This window comes from Martes martes, assembly GCF_963455335.1.
Source record: "Martes martes genome assembly, chromosome: 4".
NCBI lineage: Eukaryota > Metazoa > Chordata > Mammalia > Carnivora > Mustelidae > Martes > Martes martes.
In genome coordinates this window covers 159,396,646-159,417,083 of record NC_137891.1, presented here as the reverse complement: position 1 = coordinate 159,417,083, position 20,438 = coordinate 159,396,646, and the positions used below count along the sequence as shown (strand labels likewise).

The 20,438-nt window shown below is 50.2% G+C and overlaps 1 long non-coding RNA gene across 1 annotated transcript in view; it reads right to left on the bottom strand.

Annotated features, from left to right (window-relative positions):
- Positions 1-592: 592 nt before the first annotated feature.
- Positions 593-20,438, bottom strand: part of LOC308341430 — a 156,014-nt gene continuing 136,168 nt past the window's right edge. The window contains exons 3-4 of the long non-coding RNA XR_013966708.1: positions 1,962-2,197; positions 593-1,544 (exon numbers count right to left, since the gene is read on the bottom strand). This is a non-coding gene — a long non-coding RNA (uncharacterized lncRNA). The remainder of the gene's footprint in view (positions 1,545-1,961; positions 2,198-20,438) is intronic.

Genomic DNA, 20,438 nt, shown 5'->3' with positions numbered 1-20,438 from the left:
TTATTACCAATGCTGGCTAAAACAGAGAAAAATTGGAAACAACCTAAACATCAAAGCACATGAAATTAGGTAAATAAAGGATGGTCTAGCTCCATAATTGAGTACTCTTACACTACAATTGTGATAGACCCATGAAACTCATGGCAAAAAAAAAAAAAAAAAGGAGGGGAGGATGTGTATTCTTTGAATTGTAGTCACTTGGCTTTGCTCCCTTATACTAAATCACTTAGTGCCCTCATTTTTTGAAAATCGCTTTATATTTCTGGTCTCGGTTGTCTCTTCTGTAATTAAAGGCATTACTTAATCATTAAGAAAAGCTGATATAGAAAGCTAATGCTCATGATAAGGCATTAAATGACAAGGTGTGTTATCAAAGAATATATGTGGCACTGTGACACTGTGGTTACATTTATACTTTGATTATACATATGTGCATATATATATTCATATGTGTGCGAGCAGGTCGGTATGTATAGCATCACATATATATGAAAGGCTCTTTAACAGAAAATCAATGGTTGTCTTTGTGGTAAATAGGATTTGGGGCTGGTTTTTTTTCTTTTTTCTTTTTCTTTTCTTTCTTTTTTTTTTTGTCTGTAGGTCTGATGTTTTTATAATAAGCATGTGACACTTTTCAATAAGGAAAAAACAACCAATGTTACTTTTAACTGAATCAAGAAAAGAACACTACCCTGGAGCAGGTGAGAGGAAGAGGCTGACGGTGGAACCAGGGGAATGGCTGATGTGAGGGCGGGCTTCCGAGAAAGCTACCTGGGATGGAGCCACGTTTCCATCGCCCCCCATCTTACAAAGAACCTGGTTCCACCAGACCAGACTTTCTCTCACACACCCAGCCACAGCGTATCCACTACAGTCCTCACCAGGAGGGTCCTCACCAAGAACCTGCTCTACATAAACCAGGGTCCTCACCATTGCATGAGTCTCACCTGGGGCAGGGCGATGGGGGCGGGGAAGGGGAAGGAAAGCACCGAGGAGCCTACCAGGAGACACACTGACCAGGCCAGGTAGCAGCTGTCAGAAGTGGACCCCCGCTCACACGGGAAACAAGTGGGCCACGAACTTGCCAACTCCTGAGAAACAACAATGTTTCGAAGTGCTTCTAGCCTAAAATGACCCAGTTTCAGGTAAGACAGTTTAATCCAGGACTCAGAGATGAAAAAAGTTAACATTTTCTCATCGAGAAGGTTAAGCAGAGCTACCAGAGCCGAAACGGGAACGACCTGCTCAGAAAGGCAGAGGTGAGATCTTCAAAGTCCACGAGAAATGGCATCCAGGTGTGATGGGAGCCATTGGGGGCCTCTTCTCACAACATCTGTTGGCAAAACTGGTTGTAATTCAGTAGGCGATTTTCTCAGGGTTATTCTGAAAGCTTCCAGACCCCTGCCGCTTCTTCAGCCTCTGTGGCCTTTGTTCCTGCTTTTGCAGTTGCCAAGCGAGTGAGATTCGCTGTGCGTCCTCCATTCCGTGGTCCTGGGCGGACGGCTCGGGGACGGCTGTGGGTGGCTCGAGGTCATTGCTGGCATCTGTGAACAGGGAGAGCACTTATCACGATTGGACTCTATCATTCTCCTGTCATCATCATGTCAGCAATGGACAGAAACAAGGCGAGTGGACTGGAGCGGACAGTGGGCCAGACACAGCAGGAGCTTGGAGTGGGAAGCAGCACAAGGGGCTAACAAGGGAGGCAGGGCCAAGAGAAGGACAGGAAGGGCCAGGGATGCACAGAGATAAAAGAATTCGGAAAGGGGGCAGAAGGCATAAGCAGAGAGGCCAGGCCAGCTTGGGCTGAAGCACTCATGTTCCTCGCCTGTGCCCTCCTGCGTGGGCCATCTGCCTCCCAGCCTTTGCCTTCTGGCCCAGGAGGGGCCATCCCAGCCCCGCCTCCCGACCCCTACTTAGTACTAACCCTCCTCTAAGCCCTACCAGAGAAACGGACTTACTTCTCCCTTTCTTGGGCCCGCACGCCTTCGGCGCCAGCTGTCCTCGGGGCTCCTGTGGGTGCGGGAGCACTCCCTTCTGGCGTCCGCTTCCTCGGCCTCTGTCACGGCGGTTCAGTCTGTGCTTCCAGAATCTCCTTTCTTCCCATTCTTCAGGAAGGTACCAAGACGTTTTTGTCCCTCGACTGGACAAGATCCAGCAGGAGTGGGCAACGCAGGGCCAAATCCGAGACACCAGACTGAGAGGGACAGGAAGGGGAAACACGGGACAGTCCTGGGTGATTTGGGCCATCTGGTCACCTCATTCCAGATTTATAAGGGGTCATTTAGGCAAGAGACCAAACAGGGTCAGAAGTCCAAATTCGCTGTACAGCATGGTCACCAGATTACTTTTTACTTGGGACCCAAGACCTTCCGACACCATCTTCACAACACAGGTGCAAGCAGATCTTTCTGCCAAACATGTATAAAGCCAGGACAGTTCCATACTTTAAAAAAAAAAAAAAATGTGAACGCTAACCATAATTAAGAACCTGCTCTACATAAACCAGCCTGCACAGAAGTACGCCCGGGGTGCCCCCCCTTGAGGCTTCCTCTAGGATGAGCACTCCCCCTTGCTAATGCTCTCCTCCAAGCTGCTCCCCTGGGGTAGTGAACAGGGACATGATGAGCTGGGACCCGGTCCCAGCATGGCCCAGGAGATTTCCTTCTGCTCCACGGCCACAGGACTGCTCACCGAGCCAAGTAGGATAAACATCTTACAAATATAACCATTTCTTACGACAAGCATGACTGAAACACAAGAAGCCATCACTGGCAGTCCCCAGATCTTAAAACACATCCTCGACCCAAGTGGTTTGCAAACTTCAGTGTGCCAAGAATCACCTGGAGGCCTTGCCGAAATGTGGATTTTTTGGTGACATTTCCAAGGTTTCTAGGGGAGAGGCTGAGAATTTGCATTTCTAGCAAGTTCTCAGGGGCTGCTGTTGGTGTCAGTCTGGAGACTATACTTCGGGAACACTGGTCTATGCCAAGAGAGGTTCTTAGTAGCGCCTACCACATTAAGGAGCCGCTACCATGCCAAATGCTTCACTTTCACTTAGCACTCAAACCTCACCCAAAGCAGAGGCACAAGAAAGACTACAACTCAAAGAAAACTCACTGTTGATGAATGCAGGCATTTGAAGGCATGAACAGCAAAAGAATAGGAAGTTCCTTAAAATCCATTTGCTCTAACTCATTCACTTAATGCAACAGTAGCAAGTTGAGGGAGGTTAGGTGACTTGTTCCAAGAAAAAATGAAACACAGATAGCCAATAGCAGAACCCAGACTAGAAATCCCAACAGCGGTATTTAAAATCATGCCCATGGAATCTCAGAAAACCTCCTGATGTTTGCCATTACAACAGTCTCAAGGCTCAAGAGTTTCTGCAATCGGCGAATGTAGGCTTTTTCTTCCTGCCCATCCATCATGCCAAAGCACTCACTTGAGGCCATCATCAGTTCTTGGTAAACCCATGATGGAAGTAGTTCCTGATTCTCCAGGTTCTACTGTGAATCCACTGCCTAGAATTGGAACTGGTTTTCTCCCAGAAATCCCATTAAATGCATGTAGGTTTCCAGGATAAGTCCTCCCACCAAGCACAGGGTTGCTGAACTATAGTGAGGACAGTGCATATCATCAAACGCCATCGTGAATATTATTTTCTTACAATCTTTGCCCCTTTGCCCTTCCTGGTCCCTCTTCCTGGAAAGCTGTTGCCCCCGGTTTTCTCATGTCAGGCTCCTTCTGTCAACCTTATCGTGTGCACCCCCCTCAAGAATCTCTTGTGAGCACCAACTCAAACAGATCTCTCCCTGCCTCTGCTAGTTACTTCCCATCCCATCACCCTTCTGCATTTTCTGTACAGCCCCTAGTACCACCAGAAACATTTTGTTCATCATTTACTTGCTTATAACCACCTGGCATCAGGACGTGAGCTCCAAGAGGACAGGACTTAGCCTGTCTTGTTCACCCCTGTAACTCCAGCATCTAGATCAGTACCTGGCACATAGCAGGCTCTCTACACACATCTGGTGGATAAATAAATGAATGAATGCACCGAGGAATGAAATGGAGTATCTTCTTCCAACATAGCTTCCAAAGTTGGAATTTGAGACTTTCCTTCCAATTTCTCACCCTTTCAGCAGTAGGATTTGGATTCCTTGTGCTTCAATGTGATATGGAAAGAGAAAATGAACCCTTAGGTTGGCAATCTCAATGACAGAAGAGAGCAGACAGGAAGTTCCAGGGATTGGGGATGGTGCTGAATGTCTCCCCAGCTCTGTGCCCTTTCACACAGAGAGGGTGCTGGTGGGTCATGTCCACCTGGTTATAGGATGCGGGAAGCAAATCCTACAGTGGAATGATGAGATGTTTTAGAGTCAAGAGATTCGGTTTCAAACCCTAGACAAGTCATTCAAATCTCTGCCTCGGTTTCCTCATCTGTAAAATGGGTATGGTGAAATACTCAAGGCTTAGGGTACTTGTGAGAATCAAGGAAGTTAGCACTATGAAAACTCTCTAAAGAGTAAAAGACTATAACTTGTTATTGGATTAATGATAATAAGACCACGTTGTTTCCAGATTGGTGAAATTTTCTAGAAAGTGCTTCTCCTCCCAGTCCTGCTCTGCTGCCCCTCAGTCCTACCCACTCTGCCCAGCTCCCAGGCTGCTGTGTGGAAGTCCCCAGGCCAGTGACAGCAGCCCCAGGGCACTGACACTGGCCACTCAGAGCCACCCCCAGTGTCATGGCCAGAGTGACAGCCACAGATGGCGTGGACAGAAGGAAGACCAGGAGAAGACCACTGTGGGAAGCCACAGAAGAGCATGGGGAAAACCATCAGTGGAATTCAACCAAGGCAAGTGGTAGAAAACTGGCCCAAGTCCCTCCACCTTTGGCCAAAATTCTCTGGATAACCCAGAGTCCCAGAGATGGGGACTTCAGAGAAGCCACAGTTCTGTCTCATCACCAGGCTCTGGCTTCTGAACGTCCCCACAGGAGGTGGGTGTAGGGCTACACTCCTTCCTTTCCCCAGCAGGTCTCCTGACGAACCCTGCATTCACCAGGTTCCCATTCAAATGTTTAACGCTCCAGGCAAAGAGGCTCTTGACCCAAAGCTGCCTTGACATTACAGATGTCCCCTCCTCTGACCCAGTCACTTCGGGCTCCACTGCACCCTGTCTCCACTATTTGTTAAGTGATACCCTTATGACAGGTCTGCGAAGAGTCACTTCTCATCCCTTCTACCGAGACTTTGATTCAGCCAGGTGACTGGCTACGAACCACATACACACTGGGCACAGAGTTTACACAGCAGCGCCCCACATTTGGGGGAAGACAAGCCCGGCAAGACAGTCCCTGCCCTTGAGCAGTATCCGCTCCATCTGGGGACACAGAATTCATCACAGCCACCATGAATGGCTCTGTTCACTGCCAGAAAAAGCAGGACACAGGCTGGGGCACAAGGGGACCAAGGTGAGGGGATGCATTAGGTCATCTTCAATAGCTAATTTCTCTTCCGGCTCATAAATGCTGCCCTGATCGGGGTGTCTGGATCACGGGCAAGTTCTTTCATTTCTGGCAACAGTATGAGGTGATGGGTCTGGTAGTTGCTTGAATCTGAAAAGCTTCAGGGACACATCATCACCTATCAAGGAGATTAACGAATGGAAGGATTTCAACGTGGAGGAAGGGCAGGAAAGGGGGTTCTGGTATGAAAAGGATGAAAGGTGTTTGAGGGACCTAGGCATCTCCAAGGGGATTCGATAAGATGCTACAGGTCTCCCCCTGCCCCCCACCCCAGCTCTGGGTTGGTTGATGATGCCAGCTGGGGAGATACCAGCCTATAAATGGTAATGAAAGTGTGAACGTGCCAGGGAGAGGACCAGGGGAATTCACGTGTTGAGGACTGCTGGCTTTCAAGGGATGCAGAGAGGAAGATGCTAGGGAGGGAGGAGACCGTGGAGACTTACTCAGCCTGTCCACTCACTGGGCTGGTGCTCAGAGTCACCCATCGCCCTCTGAGGGTGAAGACAGACCTACTTTATCTTCTCCCTCTCCTCTGTCCTCCTGTGTTCTCTGGGCTAGGGTGGGGAAGACAGCAGGACTCTGCTAGTCAAGGTACTAGCTGGGTCTGGGACTTACTCACGGGCCCACTCTGCTTTCTGGCACTGGAGGAGGAGCTCCGCTAGCTGAACGTGGGTGTGAAGGGCCCCAGGGTCTCTGGTTTGGGGCGGGGCAGAGCCAAGCACTCGGCATCCCACCAAAGAGAGGACAGCCTCTCTCCCACCTCAGCTCAGGATCGATCACCCCGTTGTACTGGATTTCGCTGCTCGCTCCCTGCTCTGAGCATCTATACAGACTGAGCTCTTCATCCAGGCTGCCCTTTACAACTTCATCCTGGCGTGTTCTCACTGCCTTTCCAACACCTGCTTCCAAACTCACCTTCTCTGTGAAGAAAGACCTGACTCCTTTCGTCAATATCAGTCTCTTCCTCGCCATGCTCTCATGGCACTCTTCAGGGACAAAAATCCCCCATCTGTCTCTTCCACTGGACCATAAAATCCTCAGATTAGGGTCTGCACCAGGGGTCATAGATTCAAATGCACACAGGGCCACGCAGGTCACGTAGTGAGTGAAACAGCTCGTGTCTGGGCCCTCGATGGTGGCTGTCTTGGTGGCGACCAGACACTTGGGAGTCTCAGGACCTGAATCAGAGGGACTGGTCTGACCTAAAAGAGGCGGCTGCCCTTATGGAAAATACTACCACATGGAGAAGTGAGCTGACTCTGCCAGGACTTTAGATTCTGGGGGAGAAGCCCGGTATCAGCATTCTCCTGTGAAATCGCCCCATCTTTATGTGTCAGCAGCAAATTCAAATTTAAGACACCATGCCGTGAGCCAAATAAAATGCGTCTGCAGGCCAGACTGGCCCAAGTACCACCCGATCGCAGTCTCTGGGTTTATTTCTGCCTTGTCGATACTCGGTAAACGCTTGCTGGTTGAAAAGCAACCAAAAGAACGAATGAATGAAGAGAGAAGAAGGAACAGATGGGCGGGAGAGGGGAACCAGGATGGATGCCCACGCGTCAAGATGCCAAGTGGCGGGTCGGGCAGCTCACAGTGACCCCGCTGCCAAGCTGTCAGCGTGAACAGCATGGTGGTCTTGCTTGCCACCTGAGGGGGGATGAAACACCAGGGGCCTTGTGAACTCGGAGTCGCCAACCAGCTCCTCGGAAGGCACCACACTAAGAAGCTCCGGCTGCAGCCAAAACACAGACGCCGAACGCAAGCCGGTGTGCATACACTCACGTGACCATGGCATGCCAGAGTGGAGGCTCCGCGTGCCTCCGAGTCCACAGTCCCGGCAAGGCCCACCTTCTGCTGCATGTTACAGACGTGCTGAGGGAGGAAAGAGAGGATGCTTTTGCCATGAGGGGGTGCAGGGGGGAAAGAAAGGAGTCTTCCAGCCCGAATTCTTCGTTTCTAGCCAGAAACTAACTAACTCACTCTCTCTCTCTCATTCCCTGCTGCCTAGTGGAGTGCTCTGAAGCTTCGGGAAGGGCACAGGCAAGCCTGGCGTGGACCCTCGGCCTCCAGGAACACTATGAGGCGGGAGTGGTGTGCGAGCAACCTGTGTGGAATGCCTGGGGTTGCAAAAGAAAAGTTATTTCAGGTTCAACTGAATTATAATTTATTTTTCCTAACTGATCATCACTGCTGCCGGCTCTATAAATAACCACCTAGGCAGTCTGCTTTTCTGCTCCCAAATCCTCAAAAAGCATTGCCAGGTTCTCTGCGGTTTCTGGCCTGCCAAGCACACAGCACATTTCTTTTCTGTGCAGCCCTTCAGGGAATCCTTCTGCAGTGCATGCCAAGGAGTCTGCTGCGTTCCGCCTTCCCCATCCAATTCCTCCCCCCCACCCCCAGACAGGCCACCCGCCCCTCCTCCCCGACTCTGCAAGAGGCCTCACTCCTGGGACGCAAGAGGTTCCCAGGCCAAGGTCCCGGCTTCTCTCTGTTTACTCTGCTTCTACCCGACTGCGAGCCTCGGTGCTCCCAAGCCAAGAGTTACTCGGACTCCAGAAACCCAGCTGCAGCGTCGTTCAAGCCTGAGCCCAGAAAGGAAAGGAGGGTTCGAGCCTGAGAGTATCGCCAGCAAAATGTCAAGCGTCAATACAGCCCCAGAAAGGATGGCTGTGGTCTACGGGAAATCAATGGAAACAACTTAAAGAAGGATCTGTTCGAGCATGACTCCGTTTAATCAAGTACAAAAAAGAAGCAGCATGTTCTTGATGGTATTCTGAAAGATGGATGCTTACGTGCTTTCTAACCACACGGGGTTTTCTCTCTAAACAGAGGACCTCGGGAGGAACTGATGTTCAGCAAGACCCACCAGGCGCTGAGAGCTGGGCCTTTCATGCTCCCTGTTCTGTTTCATCTTTCCAGCATGATGGCCCCGAGGCAGGTGTTCCTTTGTCCATTTTGTAGAGGACAGATCCAAGGAAAGGGGCTTGCTCAAATTCCGGCAGAAAGAAAGAAGCAAGAGTGAGCTTCAAGTCTAAGTTCACCAGACTCCCAAGCCCAAGTTCTTCCACTGCTACGCCCCAGGGCCTCCCTAGCTGGAAGACCAAGGTTAAAGACATGTTTATTTTTCTATTTCTCAGATTAATTTTGCAGCTCAGAAAGCAAGGACAAGTTGGATATTTAACCACAGGTCATTAACAGCCATATTTGAACTCTTCAGAAATTAACCTCTCTAACTAGTCAACTGTGAAATCTAAAGTGTCCTCTTTTTCACTGTTTATTAGGAAAATTACCATAAGGGCTATGGTCACTTACATTACTTTAATGGTCTAAAAATAAAAGCTTGTGTATTTTTGGATGGTTTTAAAAACAATAATTACTAATATTAACAACACAATAAGAAACGAATGTAAGTTTTCACAATTATTCAACCCCCAAAGCAGGTTAGGTGACCCACTACATGCTTTGATGGCCTTCTGGTCTCACTCTGTCAAGAGCATTTGTGACACCACACTGGAATGGCCTGTTTTCTCAGATGTCTCTCCTTCTAGGCCAGTGATTCCCCAAGGTTTTTTGGTAATGTGCCATAGCAGCAAACATTTGAGTATACCTGCATATGGGTATATTTCTCTATAAATTGTATTTTTACTCTGTTATTCATAAAAATTGAAAGGATGAAATAGGCATGTGTGCCCACCTATGTATCTACATGTCCATCTGTCTGTCTTATCCCCCACCCCACCCCCATGCATCATCTCACCTTCCACGGCCTCCCACATGCATGTTTCACTGTGGATACCAATGTTCTAGGAGATGTGCTCATCAAACCTTCATTGACTCATTTCGCCCCATCTGCAGCAGCACCCATTATGTCCTGGGGACTGTGTTAGGTATCGGGGATAACCGAATGAACAAAGGCACAAGGAATACATTTTCCATGGAGCTTACAATCCAGCAGGTGAAACAAGGTCAGATAAAGTCAGATAGTGATCATGGCCACAAAGGAAATCAAACAAGATGATGTGATAGAAGTGATGAGGAATGACCGTGGACGTGATGGGACAGGTCACTCTAGACTGGGACTTAGTGAAGGCCTCTGTGAGCTGCATGATGAGGAGGGCACCATGCAAAGATCGAAGGGGAGAGTGAGTGTTCTGGGCAGATAGGATGTCAAATGCAAAGGTCCTGAGGCAAGAAAGGCCTATGTGGCTGGACTATAATGAGTTAGTAGGAGAAGCTGGAGAACTAAGAAGCTTAGGCTGGGGAGCCCCTGCCAAAGATGAATCCTAGCCCCACTGCCTACTGACTGGGTGACCTGGAGGATGGATGCCACGGGCACACAGTTGGTGTCAATAAATGGCAGCCCTTGACATCTGTTAACTTGTTTCTCACAGACTCCCCCCACTGGACACAGAAGTTCTATACCAGCTAGGCCTGGCTAGTTTTCAACCCCGCTGATCTAGAATAGCTGTCACCATGCCTGGCTTATTGGAAGAGCTCAATGAAAATTTGGTAAATGAATGAGTTTTAAAATCGGTAAAAGCTATAGAAAATCAGAGTTCGGCTGAATATAAAAAATATGGATTTTTTTAAAGTAAACGTTTTCCAGTTATAGAAGTCATATCATGTACATTCAGGAAGTCTTTGATATTTTAAACAGAAATCGGATAGCGTTCCACATTCCCCTTAATACATATTTTCGACTGCACACGTCTGTTACGAGAGGCAGTGGAGCGTATAGGTTAAGAATGTGTGGGCTCTGGAGAGATCCACCGGGCAGGTGGACATCCCACCTCCACTATGAGCCATCTAGACCATCTTGCTAAAGGTACCTGTCTTCTTCAGGACTCAGTTATTTGATCTCCAAAACTGCCAAAATACCAGGCCTACTTTGGAGTAGTATTGTGACGGTTAAGTGAGCCAACGAACACAAAATGTCTAAGAAATGCTGAGGATGTGGTGCTCCCGACATAACCAAGCTCCAGTTTTAGACTTGGCTACTTCTCAGGTTTTATTAGAAGCATCACTGCTAGGAGTATCCTTACACTTAACCCCCGCCACACAAACGGGATCATTTCCTTAAGAGAAAGCACTAGAAACAGCATTGCCAAATCACAGGATATATGGATTTTAAGGGTTTTTAGCACATTACAAGTGTTGGCCCATTTCCTCAAATCTTCATCTCCACTGAGTACAAACCTTAGAGAAAATCTTCGCCAATCTGTTAGGGGAAAGAACTTCTCATTGTTTTAATTTGCCTTTCTTTAATTACCAGGGATATTGAACCGTTTTTCATTTGTATTGCCTCTCTTGTGAACTGCCCATTCATGTTTAAAAAAGGAAGTCCGCTTTAATAATTAGAGGCTGCAGAACAGGCAGCTCAAAGTGAAACCCCCACTGCTGCGGGGGGCCAAACGGGGCTAGACAGTCACACGTTATGGAACTGGGCATCTCTTTACCTTGTGGAAAGTTGAACTACGAGGGTTCTGAAGTCCTTTCTAACACTAGGATTATTTAGGGGCGCCTCGGTGGCTAAGTCAGTTAAGCATCTGCCTTTGGCTCAGGTCATGATCCCAGGGTCCTGGGATCGAGTCCCGCATCAGGCTCCCTGCTCAGTGGGGAGCCTACTTCTCCCTTTGCCTGCCGCTCCCCCTGCTTGTACTCTCTCTCTCTCCAACAAATAAATAAATAAATCTTTAAAGAAAAGAAAAGAAGGCCTGAAAATCAACAGCTGGACTCTGGGGACCCACCAATATCGGTGGCCTCCATGTTTTCCCAAGATGAAATTGATTATCTCAATATTCCCCATGAGCCTCTGCATGAAGGCACCTGAGTTCCAGCAGAAAGAGAAGTCAAACTGACATGGCTAGGCCTCTAGTAGATCATTCTAGTCCATGAGAGCAGAGAATTCCTTAAGTTTCCCCCTTGACAAGATGAAAAACCTCGGGCTGGGGGTGGGGTGCGCACAGAGCAAATCCTGTTACGGTCACCTTCACACTCAAGGTCAATGTAGCATGAAGGCTTCCAAGGCGTGGCAAGCAACCTGTTGATCTCAGCTGTATCTGTAGAACTCTCTTCCTTGCTTCGCATTCAGCTTAGGTACCATCGTCGGTCTTAGAAGCCCTTCCTCACTCCACTCCCCCACAAGTGTTTACACTGCAGTTTTCTCCTGAGCCAAAAGCCTGTGCAGACTTGGAAAATGCCACTGTATTTGTAGTAAGTGCACTCCCGGACTCAGATTTGCTAGTTGTCCACTCTCGCCGAGCTGTTCTTGGACTAGAAGTGGGTCTGAATGTATTGGACTCCTTTAGCTGGAATCTTACAGCGTTTTCAGAGGACCTTCTACATTTTCACTAAGGGGTTTTTTCCCCTCCCTAAAATCTCCCCCATCTTGGCTGTTGCAGTTGAAATTTCTGGCTGGGTTTGGCCCCACAGGCATCACGGCTGTTGGAAACCAAACGCTCCCATCTCTTCAGTGACTACTCTGAGGAAGAAGTCACGGGCAGGGTGAGTCCCGGCAGGTCTTCCCACAGGCACAACTTCAGCACACAGACCTGAAGCACCCGCACAGTAAAACCGGCAGCCGGAATCCAACGAGAAGGAGAGCAGCTTCCAGCAGGGAGGTGGAATTAGACTGAGGCAAAACCAGGACTCTGGTTCTTGGCAACATGAGTAAAACTCCACACTAAGAGAGAAGGGCGTCCGTACTGCCAGCCCCTTAGCACGCCCCTCAGATGGGTGGTGAGTGAGGGGAGAGCTGAGCTCCGTACGCTGCCCCTGGTCACAGGCAGGTTGGCTAACGACCCCCAATAAAACTCTTACTCCATCCCCCATCTGGAGGTCATGTGACAGCTGAGCGTATCAAGTCAATCCCTCCAAAAGAATTTGTGCAGGTCCGTGACCGTGCTGCACTGGGCCAAGAGCTGGGGCAGATAAATGCCAAACCTTGGGGCTCTCCGCTGAGGGCTTGTGGTTCGGCCGAGGAACTGAGGGTTCCTAGGGGCAGATGGCAGCAGGGTACATCCAGAGTCAAAAAGAGGCCCCTGCAGGGAGGGCTACTAGAGGCCCCAGAGGGCAGCCAGCACAGTCGGGGGAAGGCCAGCCGGCCCGATAGGAGAAGGGGTTGTGTTCCACGCTGGAGGGTGGGGGAAGTTTGGGCAGGTGGATGAGAAGGGAGGGGGCATCTAAGGGAGAGGGGAGACCGTGAGGACAGCCTGGGAGGCCCTGCAGGCGGCCCACGTGATCTGCACTCTCGGCCTCAGAGTGGGGTCTGTGTAAGGGAGGCAGAGAGAAGAGAATGTGACAGGGAGGAGGGAGGCGGGATTTCAGAGAGGTCTGAATCCCACACAGAGAAGTCTGGGCTTTATCCAGTAAGCGGTAGGGAGCAGTTGGAGACGTGTGAACAGCAGATTAGCATAATTAAAGGAGAATCTTAAAAGACTTGGGCTTTCTGTGGGGACACCGGGCGTAAGCTAGGGGTGATGAGAAATGTCAGGCAGCTTTGACAACGGCCCAGGCTGCCAGTGGCCAGGGCTGGACCATGGTGTTGGCCACGGGAGGGGAAGAAAGATATCCGGAAGATACCGTGACGCAAACATCTAAGGGGCTTGGGGAAGGATTCGGTAAGAGGGCTTAAGGATGAGTCCGGCAATCCACAGCTTGGTGGCCATGAGGTCGGGGTGACATCGTCAACGGTAAAGAAACAGGTTGGAGCTGAGGAGGCAAGAAGTGACGGGTTCAGACTGGGACAGGAAGGGCAGTTCTGAGAGAACGTGAAAAGGCCCAAACATCCCCAAGGCAGGCAGCCACTAGAAACAGGAGGCTGCAGCTGATGCTTTGTAATTCCGCTAAAGGGAATGAAAACGCAGCTGAAGTTCTAGCCAGCGACACTGAGACAGCTGTCTGTCCGAACAGCCAGTTAGTACGGGTTCCCCACACCCCTACCACCTCTTCCGCTCTTGATTCTCCCCTCCCAGTTTATCAGACCCCAGAATGAGATCAGCCACAGAGAACAGGAAGAGGGACACTGAGAAGCCCAGATTTGTAATCCTCGCTTCTGCAAGCACGGTCGGACGCAGCAATTCCCCCGCTGAAGCCCATGCTCACAGCTCAGCGCATAAGTATTGAGTCATTTCTTTCCCCTTCCCCTCCCTTGTCCCTCATCCCCTCCTATCAGCTCCTCCACCTCCTCCTCCTCCACCCCCTCCCCAACCCCTGCCAACAGCCTGGCACGCATTTTCTCCATCACATTACTGCGCGACTCTCCACATTTCCTCTTCCCTCCAAGCCTGCCTCCTACCTCTTTAGAAACGCTGGGAGTCCAGGAGGTGAGCCACAGATGCACGGGGACAGAGGACCACAGATGTCAACAAAGACAGGCAGCTAGTTGTGAAAGGAGCCTTGAAGGCAGGTCAGGAGTCTTGGATTTTCAGAGTCAGGCAAGGGAATCAGATAGAGATCCTTAGAGACAAGGGGTCTCATGATTTCCCCAGCTTTGCTGACGTAGACACAAGTGTTCTCACTGCATAGATACAGATGGCCGATAAGCAGTTCCCTTTCAGAGAGGTAACCCCAAGTGCATGCTGGCAGCTGCAGTTACTCTGAATGACAGTGGGAGGGAAGGAAACAATGAGTGCAAAAAAAAAAGGCAAATGCTTAAGGTGGAATGGACGTGAGCAGTGTGAAATGCACACCTCCTCCAGTTCCTGGAAGACAAAGATGAGTCAAACAGAAGCTTCATTTCAGAGGCGTTCCTCCTCCACTTGACACACACATTCCCAGACACAGAATCATCCGTCCCCGTGTCACCCAGCATCTGCAGCTACCAGCCACCGCCTCCTTGTAAGTTAAGCTGGAGGGTCAGATCTGCTTCTGCTGGGGGGCTGAGAGCAAACCGGGCCCTGCAGGGATGCTTCCAGGGAGGACAGGAGGGTGTGGTGGAAAAGCCGAGAAGGTCTGGATTAAGCGGCAGTTATTTCTGATTTCCTAGACAACCCTGTCTATACCAGGTAGAAATCTGAAGTCCATCTCAAAGAATGGCACAGGCCCTGGGAATGGGGCAAGAGAGGAAAGGCAAGCAGTCAATGCCATGTGCCAGTTCAGGGAATGGGGACAGCAGGGGACACAAAAGTCTTCTTCATGGGACCTGAAATCCCATCAGGTTCTGCGTTTTTCATAATCTTGCATTTGTGGCCAAAAGAATGACTCTAATTCTGGTTCACTGGATGGGGATGTGGGCTCTACAGGTGCATGAATTTGTCAAAACTGATCTGGGCATTTCCCTGTATATAAATTAGACCCCAGTAATTCTGGCTCTCCCAAGCCATTGATTGTGGGATCTTGGACGCGTCACTGGACATTCTGCGGTCCAGGGTTCCCTGCCTGCCAAGTTGAAACTAAAATTTACAATCATAAGAGCCGGCTGGGGCTGGAAATGGGCCATACATGCAGGTGAAGAAGGGCCATGATCAAAGCAAAGAATTTCTGAATGGGATTAGCTGTCTGCAAAAAATTCCCCCTAAATCATCCATCCGGGGGAAAAAAAAAAAAAAAACTGGGGAGAGAAGTGAAGATGCCTTTCTCTACATCAAAGTGGCCCTCAGCTGTTCGCTTTGTGTACTTCTGGCCCTGCAGATCCTTCAAGCTCTTCTGCTGGAGATCTCCCAGTGGCCTCAAGATCGGGGCATGCAGACTTCTTCCCTTCTTTCCAAACTCCCTTTGCATCTTTGGCACCCTGGTCAGGTAGCAGGAGCAGGACCCTTCACGGAAGGGAGGCTACAGGGAGAAAGGGTTCACAGAGGGCACGCCATGTGCAGAGAGAGCTGGATGGCCGCAAAGACTCTGAGGCCATGAGAGCCAGCCAGGCATCACCCCCAGTCCATCTCTTACAGATAGGAAAGTAAAGATCCAGAAAAGCGGTAGAAATTCTCACCATTCCTTAACCCCCCTCCCAGCCCCCAAAAGAACAACGAAGTGGCCCGTGGCTATCTTTAGGCTGGTCCTCTCACATGGAAGCGTGCCTGTTCATTCCCCAAACAGGTCTCCGGTGGGTGACTTTTGGATAGGCTCTACCCTAAACAGGCACGGAAGCGTATCTGGTGAATGGTCTGGCTCACCTGCCTCTCCTCCCAGAAGGGCTCTGCGACATGGGGAGGACCTCTGGATATGCAAAACAGAGCGACTGCAGGGGCACCTGGGTGGCTCAGTGGGTTGAAGCCTCTGCCTTCAGCTCAGGTCATGATCCCAGGGTCCTGGGATCGAGCCCCGCATTGGGCTCTCTGCTCAGCAGGAAACCTGCTTCTCTTCCTCTCTCTCTGCCTGCCTCTCTGCCTACTTGTGATCTCTGTCTATCAAGTAAATAAATAAAAAAAAAGAATAGAGCAACTACAGCTCCTAGGATAAAAAGGAATTCACAGAAGACGTCTTGACGGCAGCTACCCAGTGACACAGCAGAGGGGTGGCATGCCCAGGGAAAAACTCTGGGTAAGGAAGACCATCAAAAGAGCATCAGATCCAGATTGCAAATTGCTTTAGCAGCTAACACAGGCAGAAAGATGGAGCGACTCGCTCTAATCCAAGGGGTTTATGCTTCAGCCCTGGCTGCCCCGGACTCTCACCCTTGACCCAGCCTATTCATCAGTATTTTGATAAGCAGATTCCCTTCACAGAGCTACTTAATCTGGGTTTCCAGAGAAGTCTCCCAGCGATGAATGAGTGTTTCCTGCCAGTTTCAGAGGCTGGGGCGGTTCATGTGCAAAACGTGAAGGGACTTGTCATAAGGTGTACAAACTTCCCCATCATTGGACTTGACCCCACTAGGGGTTAACTCAGGCACCTTTTCAATTTTGATACTTGGATCTATTTTTTTCTAAATCCACTTTCTCCTTGGTATCCAGGAAATTTAAAGCCCTTGCTTATATCCTCCTTGATGCCAGCTTTTAGTCAGAGCCCGAACAGCATCTGGGGCTAAACAGAGATTAGGGGCGGGGGCAGGGGGTGGGTAGGAGTGACAGGCACAGGCAGGAGACCCGCCACTACCAAGGGGCACCACCAGCAAACCGGCCTCGTGTGCAGCCCTCTGGCTACATGCCATCTGCCTATAAGCCCTTAGGTGGTGGTGGTGGGAGGGGGAGCTAGGGCTGGGACCCCAAATCCTGAGGCTCCCAGAGGCACAACTCGCCATCCAGCCCATGCCCTCAGAGGATGCTCCAAGAGTTGCCACATCCCTAATGGCAGGGACGAGCTCTGGTCTCTGCCTTGTCATCTCTTCCAACTGTCGTTAAAGAAGGGCAGCTCTGCGGGCTGTGTCTCCTGTTAGAAATGAGCTGGGGAGGGGCGCCTGGGTGGCTCAGTGGGTTAAAGCCTCTGCCTTCAGCTCTGGTCATGATCTTGGGGTCCTGGGATCGAGCCCCGCATCAGGCTCTCTGCTCAGCAGGGAGCCTGCTTCCCCTCCTCTCTCTCTCTCTGCCTGCCTCTCTGCCTACTTGTGATCTCTGTCAAATAAATAAATAAAATCTTAAAAAAAAATCATTAAAAAAAAAATGACCTGGGGAAATTGTCTGCATTATACTCTGGAGAGATGAGAATTGCCTTCAAGCAAAGTAAGATGTGACCAGGGAACTTTGATTTTAATTCAGTTTATAAATTATGTGTTACAAGTAAAATTGGGTTTAATTAGTTTTAGGACCCTTACCTTTGCTGTAAGAAAAAGTGACAAAAACTGAAATTTACAGCTGTGGGAGGAAGAAGGAGGATGAGCAGGGGCAGCAGTGTTAAACATGACTAGCACCCAAGTTAACACCATTTGTCTCTTACAGGTAGTTCAGGATTGGAGGAAAAACAAAAACAAAAACAAAAAGACAAAATGAAAAGCTAAAAATAGAAAAACATAACACAGAGCTTTGAGTTCACAAACAGGCCCAAAGGAGTTGACAAGTCAACTGACAAGGGTTTTATGACAGAAAAGAATGCCAAAATCTGAGCCCCTGTATGCCTTCCCTCCCCTACTGGTGTCCCAGCCCTGCTGCCTGGGAATAGAGATGGCTAATTCCCCAGCCGAGGTGAAGTTCACTGCTGGAGACTGATCCAGGCCAACATTCTAGGACCCTTCAGTACCCCTTGACACAGGCAGTTCTCGAAGTATGGGGGCCAGATGGGGCCTGTGGGCTGAAAGAGTGGGGAAGGACACGTCTGCAAAGTGTGGGCCGGGCCCCAACCCCCCTGCCCAGGCCATTGCTCCCAGAGCCGGGGTCTTCACTTAGCCCCAGGGATGGGGACGTGATGGAAACCAGCCGTGCCACCACATTGGCACAACTAGGCACCTAGGCCCTCTCTCCCTTACCCAGAGCTGGAAGCCAGAGAGGTCAGGCCAACCCGCAGCTCAGAGGCAACCTCAGGCTGGCCACTGCCCAGCCTGCCTCCTGGCCTCTGTCGGTAGCGCCGCTTGCTGTCCATGGCAAGCTACTTGCCAAGGATCCACAGTGAACTTGGCTGCTCCCTGTGGGATTTACTGGGTCTGGACCCAGAACCGGCCTGGCCTGCCAGGCGCAGAAGGTCAACTATGTTTGACAAGGTGACCCCTACCCGCTACCTCTTTCTTTTCTCCCTCCTCCCTGGCTACCTGCCCTTCTCCAAATCAGTCTTGTCTTGGATCAGTTTCTCCCTGACCTTGGCTGATTTCTGGCATACTGGGTGTTTTTCCAAGGAGCACAGCTGGCCCATCAGGCGCTCAGAAGAATGAGGCTGGTCGGTTCCCCCAATGCACACCACCCCGTATGACTGGCAGTGTCAGAGCACAGTCCCTGCGGGGCTCACAGCCATTCACAGGTCACCCGAAGAGCCAGACAAGACTCTCAATGTCCCAACTCACCATATACATCCTGCCTTAAACCCAGACTCTGTCTCGGGGTGCTCGATACCAAGGTACCCATAACAGAAAGGGCAACCCTCGGAGTATGTCAGACCCATCAGGCAAAACTGTCATCTTTAAAGTTCATAAAAATCTAAGACTCTGTCGTCCCCCAGGATCCTCACCACCACCACGATGGGGAGCCAGGGCAGGCCCTTCTGATCATTCAGACTTTAACTGGCTGCAGAGGACCTTCCCTTCCAGAAAGGATTTCTTGGCAGGGACTGCAGGGAGCATGCTGGTCTGTGTTCCAGGACCAGGGGTCCACCCGAGAACCATCTTCCAGAGGGTGGTGCAAAGTGGTGTGGATGGGGCAACCTTGTCTCAGTCCCAGTTTCTCTAAGCCATTGTCTGCCTACAGTGAGATTTCTCTATTAAGGGCCAGATAAGAAATAGTTTAGGCTTTGGAGGGTCACATATGCCTCAGTTGTATATTTTATTTTTCTTTGATTTTTTTTTTTTTTTAGCAAACATATTTGGAAACATAAGAACCATTCTTAACTTGAGGGCCTCGATAAAAGCAGGTGGCAGGCAGATCTGGCTCTCACGCAGGTCACAGTTTCAGACCCCTGGCATAAAGGAAGAAACTGCAACATTTCTTAGTGGCCCCCACCAAGCAGCCCCTTGCCATCTTCCTTCCCTGCCCTGACTCCAACTGGCCCACGGACTGCCCCTGACATGTTCCAGCTGCACTTGGCCCAAGTCAGGCCCCTGCTCAGGCCCCAAGATAGTCTGTCTACACCATGCATTTCACTTCATGCAGCATGTTGGGCACATGGGGAGCCATTCTGTCTTCCTTGTGCTCAACCTGGGATGACCAAGGTCCAGATGGCCCCACTCTGCACCGTGAGGTCTCATCGGACTGCACTCATGAGCCAAACTCAACCATCTCCCTGCCAGGGGGGTACCAATTGCTGAATGGCCTGACTTGGGTTCTTATTCTGTCACCTGCGGTACAGGGCAGGCAGACCAAGGGCATGGCAAACCCCATCAGTTCCATCTCGAAGCACAGCCAGGACCCAGGTACTTCCCACCCCTCCACTGCTGTCCCCCAGGCCACGCTTCTCTGTGGATGACTGTCATAGCCTCTCCTCATGGCTCCCTGCCTCCCGTCTCCTCTTCCATGCTCAAAGGCCCCAGAGGCTTGCCAGCCCATGCCAAGTAAAAGCCAATGTCTCTAAACAGTAGAACAAATCCAGCATCAAGATCCTTCCACTGGCCCACTAAAGCCCCCTCGGTCTGCACAGGCCACCTACCAGGACTCACCTCCCACCCCTCTGTCCTGCTGATGCTAACTCCAGCCACAATGGCCTCCTTCCCTACCCAGCTCTCTTTGTCTTCTTCGCCCCGATCACCAATGGTTTATGTAATTTTTTACAGGTGTTTTTTTTTTTTTTTTTGGTCTTGGTTTTTGTTTTTCTCACTAGAATATGAGCTGCATCAGACAGAAGTTCGATTTCTTCAATGTTCAGCACAGAGTAAGTGTCTGGCAAATGCATGGATATCTAGAACGCACAGGGACAGGGTCCCCTGCTGACTGGTGAGAGATGGCAGCATGGTGGGGACAGGGTATCCATTTGCACTGTGATACCTTTATGCAAATAAACATCTTGTGCTTAAGCCCCCTCGGGTGGCCAGAGGGACTAACAAACAATGAAAACAGATATAGCCCTGGAGCCAACAGTCTCCAGTTGTTTGTATTCAATCCTAAAGCAACCTCAGATTTCAGCCAAACTAACCAATTATCTACGGGGTGGGGGGGGGGGACACAACAGGCAATTGCTCTAAAGCTTGGAGCATTCCTGCTCACGGCTCTTTGGTGCTCACCGCACCACCCGGAAGCAGCAGGAGGAGGAAAGGGAAAGCAGGTCTGGTCTTTGGCAGCAGGTCTGGGTTTCAAATCCTAGTGCTACCTCAACAAGCAGACTGATTCTGGGCGCAGTACCAAGTGCTCCAGCCTTGCTTTCCTCGTCTGCTAAATGGACATTCTAATACTTATCTTAT